Source organism: Aquarana catesbeiana, linkage group LG10, assembly GCF_042186555.1.
Source record: "Aquarana catesbeiana isolate 2022-GZ linkage group LG10, ASM4218655v1, whole genome shotgun sequence".
NCBI lineage: Eukaryota > Metazoa > Chordata > Amphibia > Anura > Ranidae > Aquarana > Aquarana catesbeiana.
This window is the reverse complement of record NC_133333.1, coordinates 260,482,961-260,496,131: the sequence shown is the minus strand read 5'-3', so window position 1 is coordinate 260,496,131 and position 13,171 is coordinate 260,482,961. Positions and strand designations below refer to the sequence as shown.

The following is a 13,171-nucleotide window of genomic DNA, read 5'->3' as shown; positions in this document are numbered from 1 at the left end:
AAAAAAAACAAAAAAAAAAACCAAACACCGTGGTACCCCGTGTGCTTGGTGGACAGTGTATCTTAAAGTGTATCTAAACCCAAGAACAAAAACTGATCGTATTAACCACTTGCTTACAGAGCACTTTACCCCCCTTCCTGCCCAGGCCAAATTCTCAGCGCTGTCACACTTTGAATGACAAATTGCCCAATTAGATGACACTGTACTCAAATTAGGTTTTTATCTTTTTTTTTTATTTTCCCCACACAAATAGAGCTTTCCTTTGGTGTATTTAATCACTGCTGGGGTTTTTTTTATTTTTTGCTTAAAATAAATAAATAAATAAAAAAATAAAAAAATAAAAAAGACCAAAAATTAAAAAAAAATAAATAAACAAAAAAACAGTTTTATAGTTTGTTATAAAATTTTGCAAACAGGTAATTTTTCTCCTTCACTGGGGTGCACTGATGAGGCAGCACTGGTGGGCACCGATAGGTGGCACTGATGATGAGGCACTGATATGCACTGGTGGGCAACAGGGATGATGAGGCACTGGTATGCACTGGCAGGCAGCACTGGTGGGCACTGATGGGTGGCACAGAGGATGAGGCACTGGCAGGCAGCACTGGTGGGCACTGATATGCACTGCTGGGCAGCACTGGTGGGCCACTGATGGGTGGCACGGATGATGAGGCACTGGCAGGAAGCACTGGTGGGCACAGATGGGTGGCACGGATGATGAGGCACTGGCAGGGAAGCACTGGTGGGCACAGATGGGTGGCACGGATGATGAGGCACTGGCAGAAGCACTGGTGGGCACAGATGGGTGGCACGGATGATGAGGCACTGGCAGGCAGCACTGGTGGGCACAGATCTGTGGCACGGATGATGAGGCACTGGCAGGCAGCACTGGTGGGCACTGATATGCACTGGTGGGCACTGATGGGTGGCACGGATGATGAGGCACTGGCAGGAAGCACTGGTGGCACTGATGGGTGGCACGGATGATGAGGCACTGGCAGGCAGCACTGGTGGGCACAGATGGGTGGGCACTGATGATGAGGCACTGGCAGGCAGCACTGGTGGGCACAGATGGGTGGCACAGATGATGAGGCACTGGCGGGCAGCACTGGTGGGCACAGATGGGTGGCACGGATGATGAGGCACTGGCAGGCAGCACTGGTGGGCACCGATATGCACTGGTGGGCAGCAGGGATGATGAGGCACTGGTATGCACTGGCAGGCAGCACTGGTGGGCACAGATGATGAGGCGCCGGCAGGCATCACTGGCGGGCACAGATGAGGCGGCGTTGGCTCTCCCTGCTCGGGGACCGATGTCCCTTTGACAGAAGCCGGTGTCAGCATGAGGAGAAAAAAAAAACACAATCTTCTGTTTACATCATGTGATCAGCTGTCATTGGCTGACAGCTGATCACGTGGTAAGGGGTCGGGATTGGCCCCTTACTCCGATCTTTGATCAGCCGAGTCTCACTGACTTGGTGATCACAGAGCGCGCAGCGCGCTCCCCGTCACCCAGACAGCTCATACACGGGAGGACGTCTATGGACGCCCTCCAGGCGATTAAGGCCGCCACTGTAGCCGTCTTTTGTCTATAGCTCAGGCGGGAAGTGGTTAAAGTTTGTAGGCAGGTGCAGTTAGCTAGTCTGCCACTAGGTGCCTCTGTTCCAGAGCAGTGCCTGGTGATAGACAGTGTCATCAGGTGTTAGGGCCCCTTTTAGATATAGAGCCCTCCTGCAGTGAGGTCATGGGTGATTCAGTGCCCAGATATAAGCCAGGCTGGGAAGAGCCCTGGTGCAGTGTTAGGGGGGGGGTTATTGGGGGGCAAGCACCCCACACCAGCACATGAAGGTCCTGGACAAGGCTGGAGAGTGGTAGACGTGCAACCAGGAGAAACCGGCTGTAGACTTGCTGACCCTTATGGAGGTGTGGGATGGGGAGGGTTACAGGAGACCTTTTAGACCAAATCAAGAGTTCCCCGAGTGAGGCTAATCCCCCTGGAGAGAGATATACCTACTGTATGGAGGAGGTGACTACAGAGAGCCCAGTCCTGTGAGTTCTACTGACCCCAAGTGGGGGGGAGAGACTGTTAGAGGGAGATGACTGCTTAAAATGCTGTATATGCTTTCACATGCGACTACTGCAGACCGTCCACTAAATTGACTATGAACTGTCGAGTGACTCCTCAATATGTCGATGTGATGTGACGGTTTGTGCCATCGGTAAAGTGCAGCAATACTATTTAATGTGCTGACATTCCCTCCTTTGGGGATATAAAGGATAATTCAAAAAGATAGCTGGGCACAATGCTACCTGATAGCAATCCAGAGAGCACAGGAAGTTATCAGCTCACAAGATTTCCGACAGGATCAACAGCTGCTTTCTTTTTGTTTTTCAAATCGGGTATTTAACAAACCAAAATGGAGCAAATCAGAGAGACGTATTCACATTGAGGTTAGGCGAGATCGCGGGCGACGCTTTGCGAATCCGCTCAGAATTCAGCTTTAAGGCGCACACGCCGCCAGTAAACTGTGTCATTTTACAGCATCAAAAGCCGAGCGCTTTCCTTTTCACCGAAGGCAGCAAGGCGAACGATCGGTGGATGGGCGCCGCTGAGTGACGGGTGGAAAAATCTCTTTCATGTCCAGGAGAAAAGAACGCAACCCGATCCGGAATCTGCGGAGCTGCTTTGTACGCCGGGAGTGTTATATGGAAGTGACAGCCAAGCATCACAATGGGAGCACGCGATTGGCTGGAGCGGGAGGAGTATTCACGGACAATACGGCGTAAAGTGCCGCCTGAATGCATGGAGGGGATCCTCACCGGCAACCTGATGTATCTCTTTTCTCGGATTGGATACAAAATATCGAGCTGGAGGGAACTGCAGATGTACATGATGGGAGACTGAAACCCAAATGTGACAATGTAATGTATGAATACAACACAAGAAATAATAAGCAAAGAAAAAATTAAATAAATAAAAGGAAAAGTAAATAAATAAAAGGAAAAGTAAATAAATAAAAAATAAATAAAAAGGAAAAAGTAAATATATAAAATAAAAGAAATCAATAGTATAAATAAAACAACATATACACACACACTGTTGTGGCTCATAAGTTTACATACCCTGGCAGAATTTATGATTTCTTGCCCATTTTTCAGAGAATATGAATGATAACACAAAAACTTTTCTTTCAGTCATGGTTAGTGTTTGGCTGTAGCCATTTATTATTAATCAACTGTGTTTACTCTTTTCATAACATAATGACAACAGAAACTACCCAAATGACCCTGATCAAAAGTTTACATACCCCGGTGATTTTGGCCTGATAACATGCACACAAGTTGACACAAATGGGGTTTGAATGGCTATTAAAAGGAACCATCCTCACCTGTGATCTGTTTGATGTAATTAGTGTGTGTGTGTATAAAAGGTCAATGAGTTTCTGGACTCCTGACAGACCCTTGCATCTTTCATCCAGTGCTGCACTGACGTTTCTGGATTCTGAGTCATGGAGAAAAGCTAAAGCGGGAAAAGGTAGTTGAACTGTATAAAACAGGAAAGGGATATAAAAAGATATCCAAGGAACTGAGAATGCCAATCAGCAGTGTTCAAACTCTAATCAAGAAGTGTAAAATGAGGGGTTCTATTGAAACCAAACCACGGTCAGGTAGACCAACTAAAATTTCAGCCACAACTGCCAGGACAATTGTTTGGGATGCAAAGAAAAACCCACAAATAACTTCAGGTGAAATACAGGACTCTCTGAAAACATGTGGTGTGGCTAATTCAAGATGACCAGTAAGGAGGCACTTGAAGAAAATAAATGGCTTCAGCCAAACACTAACCATGAGTGAGAGAAAAGTTTTCTGCCAGGGTATTAGAAAGAGAGAGAAGAGAAAGAGACAGAAAGAGAAAGAGAGAAAGAGAAAAAAGAGAGAGAAGAGAGAAAAAGAGAGAAAGAGAGAAAGAGAGAAAGAGAGAGAGAGAAAGAAAGAAAGAGACAGAGAGACAGAGAGAGAGACAGAGACAGAGAGAGAGACAGAGAGAGAGACAGAGACAGAGACAGAGACAGAGAGAGAGAGAGTGTGTAATATACCATAATATAATATATATATTAAAAACAGAAAAAAAATAAAAGGAAATAAACAATATATAATAAAATCAATAAAAAAGGAAATAAAACTATGAATAAAAAATAATAAAGGAAATAAACGCGATCTAAACCTTCTACATTTTCCACTGATCTGTATTCATTTATTTTCTCTCTGACACATTTCCCCACTCACCCCCTTTTTGCCAGTGATCCTCATTTTCAGTTGGGATTCTGTCTGTTTTTTTTCTCAGCCAGGACAGCGTTTCCTCAGAAGATGTGACCCATCTGAGCGCAGTGTGTGTAGATTAGTACATCTGGTAATCGTCACTGCTCGGCAGTTGGGGCCCATTCACACCGCTGCGTTGTCTGAACATGCGTTATTGCACAATTGACATGCCTTGTGCTAGGAGCATATTCATTTTAAAGGGGCCACAACACTATAAATATCTCGAATACTCCGAACAGTGAGACCTCTGTGATAATTCCTGTGTGCCTGAGAGTTGTGGCCATTCCCACTCCTCTGTGTGATTTACATATAAATAAAAGTTCAGAGGAATAGTCCAGCACCCCTCATAATGGGTACAGCGGGTGTACAGACCCGGGAACTCAGCACAGGGATGGTGGGAACCCCTCATAATGGGCAGAGCGGGTGTACAGACCCGGGAACTCAGCACAGGGATGGTGAGAACCCCTCATAATGGGCACAGCGGGTGTACAGACCCGGGAACTCAGCACAGGGATGGTGGGAACCCCTCATAATGGGCACAGCGGGTGTACAGACCCGGGAACTCAGCACAGGGATGGTGAGAACCCCTCATAATGGGCACAGCGGGTGTACAGACCCGGGAACTCAGCACAGGGATGGTGGGAACCCCTCATAATGGACACAGCGGGTGTACAGACCCGGGAACTCAGCACAGGGATGGTGGGAACCCCTCATAATGGGTACAGTGGGTGTACAGACCCAGGAACTCAGCACAGGGATGGTGGGAACCCCTCATAATGGGTACAGCGGGTGTACAGACCCAGGAACTCAGCACAGGGATGGTGAGAACCCCTCATAATGGGCACAGCGGGTGTACAGACCCGGGAACTCAGCACAGGGATGGTGGGAACCCCTCATAATCGGCACAGCGGGTGTACAGACCCAGGAACTCAGCACAGGGATGGTGAGAACCCCTCATAATGGGCACAGCGGGTGTACAGACCCGGGAACTCAGCACAGGGATGGTGAGAACCCCTCATAATGGGCACAGCGGGTGTACAGACCTGAGAACTCAGCACAGGGATGGTGGGAACCCCTCATAATGGGCACAGCGGGTGTACAGACCCAGGAATTCAAATCACTGATACCTCACCAGTACAATCTTCAAGATTCAGAAGAAAACGAGGAATTGTTCACCTCTAAATCAGTTTTGGGTGGCCTGACTAAAAAACCTAACATGTTGTATATGTGAGTCTCAGAGGGTTTCATGGGCACAGTTATCTAAACCAGTGGTCTCCAAACTGCGGCCCTTTGCATGTCTTTATCCAATCCTTGGGACACTATTCCTCCCACTGACACCAATGATGGGGCACTATTCCTCCCACTGATACCAATGATGGGACACTATTCCTCCCACTGACACCAATGATGGGGCACTATTCCTCCCACTGACACCAATGATGGGACACTATTCCTCCCACTGACACCAATGATGGGACACTATTCCTCCCACTGACACCAATGATGGGACACTATTCCTCCCACTGATACCAATGATGGGGCACTATTCCCCCCACTGACACCAATGATGGGACACTATTCCTCCCACTGACACCAATGATGGGACACTATTCCTCCCACTGATACCAATGATGGGGCACTATTCCTCCCACTGATACCAATGATGGGACACTATTCCTCCCACTGATACCAATGATGGGACACTATTCCTCCCACTGACACCAATGATAGGACACTATTCCTCCCACTGACACCAATGATGGCACACTATTCCTCCCACTGACACCAATGATGGGGCACTATTCCTCCCACTGACACCAATGATGGGGCACTATTCCTCCCACTGACACCAATGATGGGGCATAGGAAAGAGAGAGGAGGGAGAGAGCCAGAGAGAGAGTGCACGACAAAGCGAAAGAGAGAGAGACCAAGTCCACCAGAGCACCTCCAACAGCCCTTCCTGGTCTGAGCTGGGCAGATTTCTCTTATTTCTTGCAATACAGAAGAGGGCGCTATCATTCTGGGATTATCTACAAAACAGCAGTCCTAACTCGTACCACCTTATGGCCCTACTGACCAATAAGGACCAGCCCAAGCCAAGCGGCCTGCAACAACTCTTCAGCGCCTTGTCTATCCCAAACCCCCAATTTATTTGTGAAAATGTATTTGTCCTCCTGGAGGATGAGGACCACCTTCCCCTACAATGTGACAAGGAGGTCCTGGAGGATGAGGACCACCTTCCCCTACAATGTGACCAGGGGGTCCTGGAGGATGAGGACCACTTCCTGCTACAATGTGACCAGGGTGTCCTGGAGGATGGGGACCACCTTCCATTACAATGTGACCAGGGGGTCCTGGAAGATGAGGACCACCTTCCACTACAATGTGACCAGGGGGTCCTGGAGGATGAGGACCACTTCCCGCTACAATGTGACAAGGAGGTCCTGGAGGATGAGGACCACCTTCCCGCTACAATGTGACAAGGAGGTCCTGGAGGATGAGGACCACCTTCCGCTACAATGTGATCAGGGGGGTCCTGGTGGATGAGGACCACCTTCCGCTACAATGTGACCAGGGGGTCCTGGAGGATGAGGACCACTTCCCCCTACAATGTGACCAGGGGGTCCTGGAGGATGAGGACCACCTTCCGCTACAATGTGATCAGGGGGTCCTGGAGGATGAGGACCACCTTCCGCTACAATGTGACCAGGGGGTCCTGGAGGATGAGGAACACTTCCCGCTACAATGTGACCAGGGGATCCCGGAGGATGAGGAACACTTCCCGCTACAATGTGACCAGGGGATCCCGGAGGATGAGGACCACTTCCCGCTACAATGTGACCAGGGGGTCCCGGAGGAGGAGGACCACTTCCCGCTACAATGTGACCAGGGGGTCCTGGAGGATGAGGACCACTTCCCGCTACAATGTGACCAGGGGGTCCTGGAGGATGAGGACAACTTCCCACTACAACGTGACCAGATGGTCCCGGTGGATGAGGACCACTTCCTGCTACAATGTGACCAGGGGGTCCTGGAGGATGAGGACCACTTCCCGCTACAATGTGACCAGGGGGTCCTGGAGGATGAGGACCACTTCCCACTACAACTTGACCAGGTGGTCCCAGAGGATAAGGACCACTTCCTGCTACAATGTGACCAGGGGGTCCTGGTGGATGAGGACTACTTCCTGCTACAGTGCCCCAAGTACTCATCAATAAGGTTGGGCTCAGGCGTGTTCACAACGCCACGTTCCCTTGCCCGCCAGGACAAGAAACGAGAAAGAAAGAAAGAAAGAAAGAAAGAAAGAAAGAAAGAAAGAAAGAAAGAAAGAAAGAAAGAAAGAAAGAAACAGCAAACAAGAAAGAGACAGAGCGAGAGAGCAAAAGAACGAGAGAGAGAGTGCGACAAAGCGAGAGAGCAAAAGGGCTAGAGAGCGACAAAGCCAGAGAGCGCAACAAAGTCAGAGAGGAAAAGGAAAAGAAAAATAGCAACAAAGCGAGAGCGAAAAAGAAAGAGCGTCAGAGCGAGGGAGGAAAAGAAAAAGAGCGACAGAGCGAGAGAGGAAAAGAAAAAGAGCGACAGAGCGAGAGAGGAAAAGAAAAAAAGCGACAGAGCGAGAGAGGAAAAGAAAAAGAGCGAGAGAGGAAAAGAAAAAGAGCGACAGAGCGAGAGAGGAAAAGAAAAAGAGCGACAGAGCGAGAGAGGAAAAGAAAAAGAGCGACAGAGCGAAAGAGAGCGCGACAACCCCTCATAATGGGCACAGCGGGTGTACAGACCCGGGAACTCAGCACAGGGATGGTGGGAACCTCTCATAATGGGCACAGCGGGTGTACAGACCCGGGAACTCAGCACAGGGATGGTGGGAACCCCTCATAATGGGCACAGCGGGTGTACAGACCCGGGAACTCAGCACAGGGATGGTGGGAACCCCTCATAATGGGCACAGCGGGTGTACAGACCTGAGAACTCAGCACAGGGATGGTGAGAACCCCTCATAATGGGCACAGCGGGTGTACAGACCTGAGGACTCAGCACAGGGATGATGGGAGCCCCTCATAATAAGCACAGCGGGTGTACAGACCCAGGAACTCAAATCACTGAGACCTCACCAGTACAATCTTCAAGAGACAGAAGAAAACTTGAATCGTTCACCTCTCCAGCATCTACCAAAGACTGATAAATCAGATTTCGGTGGCCTGACTAACAAACCCAACATGGAAGAAAATTTGTAGCGCACCAATAACTTTGCAAGGAATTAGGTAGGATTCGCGCCATTGCTCCAGCAATATATAGTGCATATCCATGTTTCAATGCATGTTAAAGCAACGCAGTCTAACATGTTGTATATGTGAGTCGCAGAGGGTTTCATGAGCACAGTTATCTAAACCAGTGGTCTCCAAACTGTGGCCCTTTGCATGCCTTTATCCAATCCTTGGGACACTAATCCTCCCACTGATACCAATGATGGGGCACTATTCCTCCCACTGATACCAATGATGGGACACTATTCCTCCCACTGACACCAATGATGGGACACTATTCCTCCCACTGACACCAATGATGGGACACTATTCCTCCCACTGATACCAATGATGGGACACTTTTCCTCCCACTGATATCAATGATGGGACACTATTCCTCCCACTGATACCAATGATGGGACACTATTCCTCCCACTGATACCAATGATGGGACACTATTCCTCCCACTGATACCAATGATGGGACACTATTCCTCCCACTGACACCAATGATGGGACACTATTCCTCCCACTGACACCAATGATGGGGCACTATTCCTCCCACTGACACCAATGATGGGACACTATTCCTCCCACTGACACCAATGATGAGACACTATTCCTCCCATTGATATCAATGATGGGACACTATTCCTCCCATTGACATCAATGATGGGACACTATTCCTCCCACTGATACCAATGATGGGACACTATTCCTCCCACTGATACCAATGATGGGACACTATTCCTCCCACTGACACCAATGATGGGGCACTATTCCCCCCACTGACACCAATGATGGGGCACTATTCCTCCCACTGATACCAATGATGGGACACTATTCCTCCCACTGATACCAATGATGGGACACTATTCCTCCCACTGATACCAATGATGGGACACTATTCCTCCCACTGATACCAATGATGGGACACAATTCCTCCCACTGATACCAATGATGGGACACTATTCCTCCCACTGATACCAATGATGGGACACTATTCCTCCCACTGATACCAATGATGGGACACTATTCCTCCCACTGACACCAATGATGGGACACTATTTCTCCCACTGACACCAATGATGGGACACTATTCCTCCCACTGATACCAATGATGGGACACTATTCCTCCCACTGATACCAATGATGGGACACTATTCCTCCCACTGATACCAATGATGGGACACTATTCCTCCCACTGATACCAATGATGGGACACTATTCCTCCCACTGACACCAGTGATGGGACACTATTCCTCCCACTGACACCAGTGATGGGACACTATTCCTCCCACTGACACCAGTGATGGGACACTATTCCTCCCACTGATACCAATGATGAGACACTATTCCTCCCACTGACACCAATGAGGGGGCAACATTCCCCCCACTGATACCCATGATGGGGCACTATTCCTCCCACTGACACCAATGATGGGGCAACATTCCCCCCACTGATACCAATGATGGGGCACTATTCCTCCCACTGACACCAATGATGGGACACTATTCCTTCCACTGACACTAATGATGGGACACTATTCCTCCCACTGACACCAATGATGGGACACAATTCTTCAAACTGACACCAATGATGGGACACCATTACTCCCACTGACAGCAATGATGGGGCACTCTTTCTCTCACTGATACCAATGACGGGACACTATTCCTCCCACTAATACCAATGATGGGGCACTATTCCTCCCACTGACACCAATGATGGGGCACTATTCCTCCCACTGACACCAATGATGGGGCACTATTCCTCCCACTGACACCAATGATGGGGCACTATTCCTCCCACTGACATCAATGATAGGGCACTATTTCTCTCACTGACACCAATGATGGGAAAGTGAGGCCGACAAAGTGAGAGCGATATGAAGATGGACAGAGATGTAGATGGGGACATTTCCCAGGAATAGAAGGGATTATAGGAGAGATGAGGACAGACAGACACACCGATGTAGACATCCAATCAGAGAACACAGAAATGTACACTCAGATGATTTCATTCATAATATTGATACATTAATAATAAATAGATGCATATAAATATAAATATAAATATAAATATAATAAAGATAAATAAGGAGGAGATAATCAGATAGAAAGAATCCTATTTCCGTAGATCTCTCTGATTGGAGACACAATCCGATCATACAGATGTGAAATTGATCGATGTATTGATAGACAGATGTAGTGTTGCTCGGGCCCTTCTGGGCTGTGCATTGGGGGGCCCTTCTGGGCTGTGCATTGGGGGGCCCTTCTGGGCTGTGGATTGGGGGGGCCCTTCTGAGCTGTGCATTGGGGGGCCCTTCTGGGCTGTGGATTGGGGGCCCCTCTGAACTGTGGATTGGGGGCCCCGGTCCGCACATTCCCTCTCTGGCCGGGTCTCCCCTCCACATCCTCGGCTCCTCTCCATCCCTCTTACCTGCCGGGCTCCGTCCTCCTCCTCCTCCGGCTCCTCTCCTCTCCTCCTCCTACACAGCTGATCTGCAACAATGTAACAATCTGGACGGACGGCGGCCGCGGGGGGACATTCTTCTTCTTCTTCCCTCCTCTCCTCTCCTCCTCCTCCTCCTCCTCCTCCTCCTCCTCCTCCTCCTCCTCTCTCTCTCTCTCTCTCTCTCTCTCTCTCTCTCTCTCTCTCTCTCTCTCTCTCTCTCTCTCTCTCTCTCTCTCTCTCTCTCTCTCTCTCTCCTGCTCTCTCTTCCTCTTCCCTCCTCTCTCTCCCGATCTCCTCTCCTCTCCCTCCAGCAAACAAAAGCAGCTTTATGGCTCCTGCAGATGTGCGGAGCTCCCCATCACCTGGCTGCAGGGGGGTCTGGGATTTTTTTTTTTTTTGGGGGGGGGGGGGGGGGGCTCTATATTCCTATATTCTTCATTTATATACAGAACCTGCAGATCTTTGTGGAGAATCGGTCTCTGGCCTTCCAGGAGCTTACAATCTAATGCTGGCCATACATGTAACAATGTCATCCTTCAATATAACAATGTTATATTGAGGATCAGAACCTTCATATACACCAGAGGCTCAGAACTTTCATATACACCAGAGGCTCAGAACCTTCATATACACCAGAGGCTCAGAACCTTCATATACACCAGAGGCTCAGAACCTTCATATACACCAGAGGATCAGAACCTTCATATACACCAGAGGCTCAGAACCTTCATATACACCAGAGGCTCAGAACCTTCATATACACCAGAGGCTCAGAACCTTCATATACACCAGAGGATCAGAACCTTCATATACACCAGAGGCTCAGAACCTTCATATACACCAGAGGATCAGAACCTTCATATACACCAGAGGCTCAGAACCTTCATATACACCAGAGGATCAGAACCTTCATATACACCAGAGGCTCTCAACCTTCATATACACCAGAGGCTGAGAACCTTCATATACACCAGAGGCTCTCAACCTTCATATACACCAGAGACTCAGAACCTTCATATACACCAGAGGCTCTCAACCTTCATATACACCAGAGGCTCTCAACCTTCATATACACCAGAGGCTCAGAACCTTCATATACACCAGAGGCTCAGAACCTTCATATACACCAGAGGATCAGAACCTTCATATACACCAGAGGCTCAGAACCTTCATATACACCAGAGGTTCTTAACCTTCATATACACCAGAGACTCAGAACCTTCATATACACCAGAGGCTCTCAACCTTCATATACACCAGAGGCTCTCAACCTTCATATACACCAGAGGCTCAGAACCCTCATATACACCAGAGGATCAGAACCTTCATATACACCAGAGGCTCTCAACCTTCATATACACCAGAGGCTCAGAACCTTCATATACACCAGAGGCTCTCAACCTTCATATACACCAGAGGCTCAGAACCTTCATATACACCAGAGGCTCTCAACCTTCATATACACCAGAGGCTCAGAACCTTCATATACACCAGAGGCTCTCAACCTTCATATACACCAGAGGCTCAGAACCTTCATATACACCAGAGGCTCAGAACCATCATATACACCAGAGGCTCTCAACCTTCATATACACCAGAGGATCAGAACCTTCATATACACCAGAGGCTCAGAACCTTCATATACACCAGAGGCTCAGAACCTTCATGTACACCAGAGGCTCAGAACCTTCATATACACCAGAGGATCAGAACCTTCATATACACCAGAGGCTCAGAACCTTCATGTACACCAGAGGCTCAGAACCTTCATATACACCAGAGGCTCAGAACCTTCATATACACCAGAGGCTCAGAACCTTCATATACACCAGAGGCTCAGAACCTTCATATACACCAGAGGCTCAGAACCTTCATATACACCAGAGACTCAGAACCTTCATATACACCAGAGGCTCGGAACCTTCATATACACCAGAGGCTCGGAACCTTCATATACACCAGAGGCTCTCAACCTTCATATACACCAGAGGCTCAGAACCTTCATATACACCAGAGGATCAGAACCTTTATATACACCAGAGGCTCTCAACCTTCAGGCCATGGCCTCCCTCCTGCCAGGTCACGGCCTCCCTTCTGCCAGGCTATAATCACTCTCCTGCTGGGCCATGGCCTCCCTTTGCCAGGCTGCAACC

General features: G+C 48.7%; 1 protein-coding gene across 1 annotated transcript in view; it reads right to left on the bottom strand.

The window, feature by feature from the left end:
• Positions 1 to 11,155, bottom strand: part of LOC141111421 (uncharacterized) — a 133,836-nt gene extending 122,681 nt beyond the window's left edge. Inside the window, exon 1 of the mRNA XM_073603712.1 lies at positions 11,004 to 11,155. The gene's annotated coding sequence lies outside the window, so the exon portion shown is untranslated. The remainder of the gene's footprint in view (positions 1 to 11,003) is intronic.
• Positions 11,156 to 13,171: the final 2,016 nt, after the last annotated feature.